Raw genomic sequence first — 9,139 nt, forward strand, 5'->3', positions numbered from 1 at the left:
TGTGAGAGAGAGGTGCCCCAAACAATCTATATTTACCTGAGTTGTCAACACTGGAGTCCTGCAAAAAAATCTCAGATTGGGAACACTTTATCCTCACAAGACCCAGTTGTAGGGTCTGGGAATCGTTCTGAGTCTCAGGCTTCAGAAGTGAAGGCAGAGTGGAGAGGACCTGGGATCAGGGAGCTCAAGGTGAGGGCTGCTGCTGGACTGATGAAGCTTCTCCACAGAGAGAGGGTCTCAGAATATTCTAGAGAAGTCCCTGCTGCCTGCTCTGCAGGGCAATTTGCAGAGGTCTCAGCACAGCACCAATTTCAGCCTGCTGTGACCTGTGAGGAAATTAAAGCCCAAACCTGAGGTCTTTGCTTCAAGTAGAGCTAGGCGTAGTGAATGCGAGATGTTGTGGGGAAGTAAGCAAACCTTTCCCCTGGTAGAGAAGCAACAGATAATTCACATCTGCCTCTGCTGTCAGAACTGCACCACACTGGGGCAGATTTGGGAGAGTGAGTCCCTCCCGCTCATCGTCACAGGGATCCTAGGAGTCACAGCATTGTTCTCAGGTCTGTGCTTCTGTGAGGTGATGAAACAGGACCTAGAGGAGGGAACCCAGCCCAAAAGTCTAGAGCAGTCCCCTGGAGGGCATCACTGTCCAGGCTCTGGCATCATTGCAGGATGTGCGGTCCCTGACTTCCATGGGTAAGGTCTGAGAAAGGTAAGAGCCTTGGTCACAAAGTAGGTTTCTCAGTCCCTTAAACAGGGATGTCTTCCTACTTGATGAGATCTAGTATACATTTTGGTACTTAATTACACTTTCATTTTCTCACACCAGAGAAACAATGAGATATTTCTGCATGTGTATTCAATTTATGTCACTTAATACTATGGTCTCAAGGTCCATCCATTTCCCTAGAAATGTCTCAAGTTTATCCTTCTTTATGACTGAGTAGTACTGCATTTTATAAAAACCCTCTCTTACTTCAAATTTATCTGTGCACCTTGAAGTCCATCCTCTTTTTGGCTACTACTAAGGAATATGACTGTCTCACCACCTCATCCCAGTACATCCTTAGGATTCTCTAGTTCTTTTAGAGTCATGTTTGAAATTGTTAGTTTCATCTTGTCCAGTTTTCAGTACATAAACATGTTGTAATTGGTATCCTGGTCTTGTTTTCAACCAAATGGGCTCGCTTGTCTCACCAGGAGAATTACCCAAGCTTGAGTTTATCAGTGTAGGAGAGAGGAGGCAGGCAGTCATATGCCTAAAGCATGTGGAATGTTCACATGTAAGGAAACCTTATGATGAGCCTCCACATTGTTTTCCATAGTGACTGTACTAACAAACAACAAAGGATGATGGTTTAACAGAGCAAGATAGGGTTCTTTGGGATTGATCAAGAACTGTTCAGTGGAGCAAAATTTTCTGAACTGTCTCCACACGGGACAAGGAGAAAGGAAATTATTTACAGATAAGAAGAAAGCATATGACAACTTTCTATCAATTAAGAAAATGTCCCAGAACTAATGATTGCATTTATATATGTCACCAGATACAAGATCATTATACTTGCATTTTTACAGTAAAATGAATAAGTGGAAATTGAAATTGATCAGTATGTTTTAAAATAAGATTAGATATTTTGAATTCACAGGGATAAATCTGACAAAGTATGAAGTAGTTTTATACCTTGAGAAATAAAATATTTGGAAAGAAGAGATAGTAAATGTCTAAATAAATACAGATGTACACCTTGATCAAGACCAAGATGAGTAAATATTAGTACAATAATCAATTCTTTTCAAATAACCATATTAAGTACTTTGGTCTCATAATGGAAGTTCTAACATTCATAAAATATGCAACGGATCTAGAACAGCCAATGGCAAGCTTTAAGGTAGCACAAACATAAAGTTACCCCACTTCAAGAACTACAAAACTATCAAGAAACGAGACATTGACATAACTATAGAAATATATCCCTGTGAAAAAATGAAGTTCACGAGTACATCCACATGAATCTGCATCTATAAACAGCTAACAATGGTGAAGACCTAAACAAAGAGTACAAGAGCGAAAGGAGACTCACTAAAACGAATAGTTCTGAGTCCTATGGATATCCATATGCACAGAATAAGCCTGGATCCATACTATACCTGTATATATCTATATCTATCAACAGTAATAGTAACAATATTTCTCTATTAGATTTCTTACCCTTGCGACAAAATACTGGACACCACAAGTGAAAGAAGCAGAAGTTTATTGTGGCTCACAGTCGTCAACCAAGAAACAAAGAGAGAAGGGGAGAGAATACACCTTCCGGTATTGCTCCAAATGACCTCCGACCTTTTAGCCAGGCCCCTCCTCTAAATGAGGGATTTTGGGGGATATTTTAGATGTGAATCATAGCAATTTATCTCTCCATAGAGAAATAGGAATACTACCAGGGATATTGTGAAGGATTAGATCATGAGTTTGTGACATCAATCATACTTGAACACAGTGGAGCAGGCAAGCAATTTGGAAACTCACACAGCATTTCTTTATTTTTCTTAAAATATGTTACCTGACCATTTGATTAAATTACAAGCATTATTTGGGAAGTTCAACGTGATATTTCAGGAGAGTGATACAGTGCACACACATAAAACCCAGCCTATCTTTACCCACTCTCCACCATCCCCTTCCCATCGTCTGGTGAACTGACACACGGTACACTACTGCCCCGTGCTCCCTGAATTAACCCTGACAAACAATGGAAGACAGAGACAGTAAAGCCTTGCAACCACATATGAGCAACTAAGTACAAACAGCAAAATGTGAATAAGCCATGGGAGAGATGGCCGATTGTTGACTTGTGATTTGTGTTTGGATGGGACAGGGAAGTAGAGGGTCTACACTGAGGTATGCAGAGATGGCCCATGATAGCATGAATTGGTGGAAAATTTAAAAGCTCCTGTCTCTACAACACTGCACAGTCCCAGTCAACACCTCATACCACAGATTCCAATGACCTGTCATGGCAGGACACAAGGACACTGGATACAGTCAGGCTGCAGAAACTCTACTAATAAGCACCTGAAAACACCCTCCTGGGTGACAGCTGGTTTTCAACACAACTGCTGTATAACAGGCCATAAAGAATACAAGAGAAATAAGAAATAGAGCCATGAAGCAGGCTTTATAACCATAGTTTTTCTATGATCAAATGAAAATCTCCTTCCTTCTGCCCCAGGGAACCCTGGCAGTCAGTGTTTCTCTGAGGTGATCATTCTCAGGTCCATGGAGGAACCTGGTCTAGGTTGTGGTAACAAGCAAAGTGCAGACCTGTAGAAACGACAAGAGTGACCTAGAGAATACCTTCATTCTCCGTCTATCACACTCCAGGCACAGTGATGGATGTGGTGTCCACACCTCCCTCTTGCAGTCAGAGAGATGGCCTTGTTCTGAGGTTCTCACTTCAGATGAGGGGAGTAGAGAGGGGTTCTAGCTCTGTTAAGCATGCAGAAGGACAAGGGTGGAAGCCTCATCCCTGACAGACTCTCACCAAACAAAACAGGTGTGCTGTTTTGTCATTCCCACACTGGCAGGAAGGATTTTCAAGTGAGATCAAATTTCTACTCAGGGGAGCTTGAGAATCAGGTTCCGGGTCTGAGGGGATCTGATTCAAGTCTGAAGAGGACATGGCTCCAGGTTTTCTGAGAAACCAAGATGACTCCTACCTGGCTTGGAGAAATAGGGTACTAGTTTTCCACCCCTGCTGTCAACCCCCAGCACTTTGCAAGATGCAGGGTCCACTGACTGCCTCATTGGGTTAGAGCAAGAAGGGATCCTGTCAGGAGGTTCAGGCTTCAGGTGAGAGGGGTAGAGTGGGCAGGGTTAGTTAGGGTTCATAGTGCTGGGCTGTAGGGGAAGTAGAGAGGCCCTAACCCAGAGAGAGGGTCCCCTAACTCTCCAGATCTTCCTCTCTTGTCAGCCCTGGACCAAACAGGGGCATATTTGTGACAATGAGCTTCAGCCTCAGCGGATCCAGGAAATAGTGTCTTGGACAGAGGGCAACAGAATCAGGTCCACAGAGGACTGGGGAACAGGCTCTGACAAGAACCAAGTTGTTGATCCCTAGGCAGGAGGGAGGAGCCAGAAGAATTCCTTTCTCCTCCTACTGTCAGCCCTGGGAGACCCCGTGCACTTCTTCAGGTATGAAATCCCCTCCCGGGCTCCGCTTTCAGTCAGAGCGACAGGAAGCCCTCTTCTGAGCTGTGCATTTCAGGTGAGTAAGCAGAGAGGGCCCTGCTCTGAAAGGGGTCACATTGAGGGATTGTGGGGGACTTGAGGAAGGCCCACCTCAGAGAAAGGGCCCTGGATCAAATCAGATTTACCATGTTGTTATTGCAGCACTCCAGGGAGCAGTTCTCTAGTGGGGGCCTGATTTTGCCTCAGGGGATCTGCAATGCAGACTCTCAGCCTTGTCCTGATGGCCTGGCTTCAGGAGGGAGGAATAGAGAGGACCTGGGCTCTCCTAGGCCAATGGGAGGACTGAGGAAGCCCATCTCAGAGAAAGGGTCCTGGAACATGCTAGAGAATCTTCTGTTGCCTGCCCTGCCGCAAGCGGTGCAGAATTCTCAGGAGAACAGCCCCTTTTTAGTTCATGTCCCAGAGACTATATAAGAGCCTTGTTCTGAGGACTGAATTTTAGGTGAGAGGAACAGAGAGAGCCTGGGGTCAGTTAGGTTCAGGTGAGGGGCAGTTGGTGGTACTCAGGAATCCTCACCCCAGTGAGATGATCTCAGAATGTTCTAGAAAATCGTCTCTTGGAGGACCTGCACGTCACAGTGCACAGTTCTCAAGCAAGCACCCCAGTTCTTCTCCAGAGAGAGGACAGCCATTCACTAAGGACTTTGAGGAACAAGTAGCAAAAGTTTTGGGGTCAGGCAACCAAAGGAGCCTTGCATTGGGAAAAATGTCTCAGGGGAGCACCCCTTTCCCTCAGGGCACCAGGAAAGGAGGGTCAGAACCTAGCTCTGAGGACCGTGCTTCAGCTGGGAGGGTCCTAGAGGATCTGAGCTAACTTAGGTCAAGACGAGGCCCTGAAGGCATGTGAGGAATCCGGAAGCCAGCAAAAGTGTTCCCAAACAACTAGCACCTGTCTCTGCTACTGCCCAGTAACGCCAGAGGGAGGGATTCAGGCCATCAACTCCTTATGCCTGAGGGCACCTTGCCTGTAGAGATAGAACCGGTTTTGAAACCTGCGCTGCAGGTCTAGGGAGCAGAGAGGACTGGGCTTAGTCAGGTCCAGGTCTGGCATGGTTTGAGCCTCAGATCATATAGAGAGTCCTCAACTAGTTCAGATTTCCTTCTGCCTACACACACAAAGTATATATGAGCTATACCACACTGGGGAATATCGGATAGGATGGGCCCGTCAGCCATGTCTGTCCCAGGTGACCTGGGTGTCAGAGCCTTGTTCTGAGACTGGCATCACGGGTGGACTGAGAAGATAGGACTCCAGATTGGTTGGGCTAAGTTGAGGGGCTGTGTTGTGAAAGGACACCCCATGCCAGGTTGAGATTCTGAAAATTACTCAGAACTGCTTCTGTTGACAGCCTCACACTGTGCAGTGGAGAATTCTCAGATGAGCGCCCCCTGTTGCCTCAGGGAACCCCTGGAATTTAGAGTTTGGATATGAGGGCCTTGCTTCAGGGAGGAGCAGCAGAGAGGACTTGGGCTCAGTTAGGTCAAGATGAGGGGCTGGGGTCAATGTGGAAGCCCTGAACCAGGTAGCGGGTCCCAGTTAATATATTCCTGCCTGTGTTGTCAGCCCTGCACCTGGGAAACACTTGCCGGCCTACTCCACTTCCACTCAACACGCCCATGGTGACCTTTCTGCCTTAGAAATCCCTGACTTATTCAAAGGGGAGCACGGTGGGTTTGACATAAGACACTGGGTCCTGGCTTTGGGAGAGACCAATTTGAGGTCAGAGAGAGCACAGAGGGCCCCACAGAAAATTCCTTTTAGAACTTCCTGTCTGCCCTGTGGAGGTCTGTGTGAGACAACCACTTAAGTTGGCCTCTGGCATCAGAGAGAGTGGAGAACCTCATTCTGACATCTGGCCTTCATGTGAAAGGAGCAGAAAGAACCAGTTCCCATTCCAGGTGAGGCCCTGAGGGGGGTGAAGTAGCCCCAGCCCAGCCAGACTGTCTCTGAACAATCCAAATCCATCTTTGCTGTTTCTCCTGGACCCCACAGGACCAGGCTTTTAAGAAGGAGTCCTCTCCATTCTTTGGCTTTGATGAGTGCTGAGGCACTCTCAGTAACCAGGGATGAGGACCATATTTCCAGGAACCAGGGTCAGGACCTGAAGGAAGGAAGGAGAGGAACCACCCCACCCCACTAGAATAGACCATGGAGGCCTTCTCTGCCCCAGGTATTAGGCCTGGCACTCCCGAGGCATGGTGCCTGGGTATGTAATAACCCAACTTTAGGGGGGAGGGTCTGAGAATGGCAACACTCTCAGTCTTGGGTGTGGATGCCTTGAAATCCAGAACATAGAGGACCCCAGAGAAGACTGCCCCTTCTCTTGAGCCTGGGGAAGCCCCATGCAAGATTATCAAGCAGGGAATTCCTCACTTTTACAATAGTGTCTAATGGACTGTGAGATCTTTAAAGAAGAAGCAAGGCCAAAGGGAAAAGGGGTCACTGACCCTGCCCCAGTCAAGATGAGAAGTGAGGCAGGACGCCTAGTCTCAGAACACAGGAGAGATGGAACCTGGCCTGCCTAATCTTTCAAACTGAGTGCTGTGCTGCATTCCCACCTCCCTTTGGAGACAGGAAATCTCAGGTTATGTTGAGGAGGGGCTGCTCCCAGGAATCAAAGGGAGAACATACACATGAATTTGAGGGGACATTGCACCCTACATCAGAGGGCAACCTCCACCCAGATGTCAGCCCTAGGGAGATGCAGTGCACCTCTCCTTGTGCATGTTGGTATTACGCAGGAGGGGGTGTTCTGAGCAGTGTGTCCTGAGGTCAGCAGATCCAAGACATAAGAGGTTGGCCCCATGGCAGTGTAGGGTGGCCAAAGGCAGGACCGTGGAGAAGAGTCACCTTTGCCTGTTCTTCCATCTCTGCTGTGTGCGGGCGATGGTGGACGTGATTTGCCAGATGCAGCATCAGGTCAGCGGAGGTTATATGTGAATGCCTGGGCCAGATTCTACTCCTCTGTCAGTCTGGGGAAACCCTTACAGTCCTTTGCAGATGTGCTGCATTTTTGTCTCCCTGTTCTCAGGGAGGTGGCCCTTGCTGTAAGGATCTTCACCAGGTCACAGGAGGAGACACGTCCTGCCAGCAAAGAGAGCAGGCCAGGATCTGCCGGGAATCAAGGAGAGGAACCAGGTGAGGAGTGAAGGTTGTATATACTGGAATGTATTTGTAATTTATACTGATTACATTCATCCTGGAACTAGCTCCATGTACATGACACATGTTTATTCTGTTTTATGCCTTTCCTCTGTCTGCCAACTCCCCCCCTCCATCTCTGGGAAAAATACACACACGTGTGTGTGTGTGTGTGTGTGTGTGTGTGTGTGTGTTTCTGTGTATATGCAGTATATATGTTTGAAGTGTGTAACTGTCACATTCGTCAAAGGCAATTGAGTGAGCAAACCTCAGAATTTCCCCCTTTTTGTCTTATGTCACTCGCCTTTTTCTCTACTCTCTCTTCACTTGGCTCCCTTCCTGTGTACTAAAGATCTACCTCACCATTTACTATTGTCTGTATTTTCTTTTGCTCTTTATTTATATTGTGGGTTTCTCATATAATAGAAACTATGCAATATTTAAGTGTGTGTGTCTGATTTAGTTCACTTAACATTGGGCCCTTTCTCCCTATACCTCTAGGAGTCCCCGGGTTTCACTTTGGTTCTGCAAATTCAATCACTTTTCGTGAACTGGTAAGCAGGGAAAAACTCTAGTCTGATTTTTTTCCCTATTTCGCTGTGCAGACTGTCTCTGAATTTCTCTGTAGTAGCTTTTATTGCACATGTCTGCAGTACAGAATGATCATCACGGAGGGATTATTTATGTACAAAAGGCATCTTATCTATTTTCTTGTCCCTTTACCTCACCATTTATAAAAGCTGTATTTCCTTTTTCCCTTATTTTTTCCTGAAAATCCTTTTTGCCTTCCTTCCCTGCCCACTTCTACCACCTCTTGTTCTCATTCTCATGTGAGCAAGTGGTTCCTCCTTCTGTATATTTTTTTTCAGCTTTGTTCCATGTTTGCAGTATGGCTTTCCCACACAGGAGAAAAAATTGCAGTATTTGCATTTGTGTGTCTCATTTATTTCACTTTAGACATGGTTTCTAGGTGCATCCATTTAGCTAAAAATGTTTGCAGTTGATCCTTATTTTTCACCAAGAAATTCTTCTCTGTGTATAAACACCACATCTTCCGGATCCATTCATTTGTTGAAGGGCACATAGTCATTTTACAGCAGCCAAATTTATATTTGCTAAATCTTGGAAGAAGTCTCTGCAGTTTTGAACCTTTGTGTTAGTTCCTTCCAGATGCCTGGGGATCTACTTTTTCATTTTCTTTTCTCTCCCTCAGTTGGGATTTTCCAGAGTGTTGATTCTAAACCTTGGAGAGGCTGAATCGCTGTTGCTCACCACTCTGCAGTTCTCCAGCACGGAAGGACTGAAGGTAGCCCACCCATAACAAATGAGCCCGCAGAGCCTGCCTTCCCTTGTTATGAGGCTGGAGTTTCTGCTGTGTGTGGCTGTATATGAACTGTGCACAGAAGTCCTAAGTGTTTGGAGGTGGGAGAAGTCAACGAGGTCAGCACCGTGGTCCAAGAGGAGACCACAAGTCAGTAGAGGGAGCTATGTAAGGTTCATAAATGGAGGACACCAGGGGCTGACAGACCCAGTGTGTGGGTCGTTCCTGAGGAATGTGGGTGCCTGCAGCCAAGAAACGGCAGACTCATTGTGTTCTTGTTCAACAGGCCAGGCCTAGGAAGTGATAATTTTGATTTCTTCCTCCATGGCCTGGAACAAGAGTCTGCAGGGGATGAAGTCTTGGTTTCAGAAGGAGCAAACAGTTCCTCTCAGGTGGGGTGGAGTTCAGGGTGGGCAGGCTCCAGCAG

This window comes from Chinchilla lanigera, unplaced genomic scaffold (genome assembly GCF_000276665.1).
Source record: "Chinchilla lanigera isolate Chin_1 unplaced genomic scaffold, ChiLan1.0 scaffold00097, whole genome shotgun sequence".
Classification (NCBI taxonomy): Eukaryota; Metazoa; Chordata; class Mammalia; order Rodentia; family Chinchillidae; genus Chinchilla; species Chinchilla lanigera.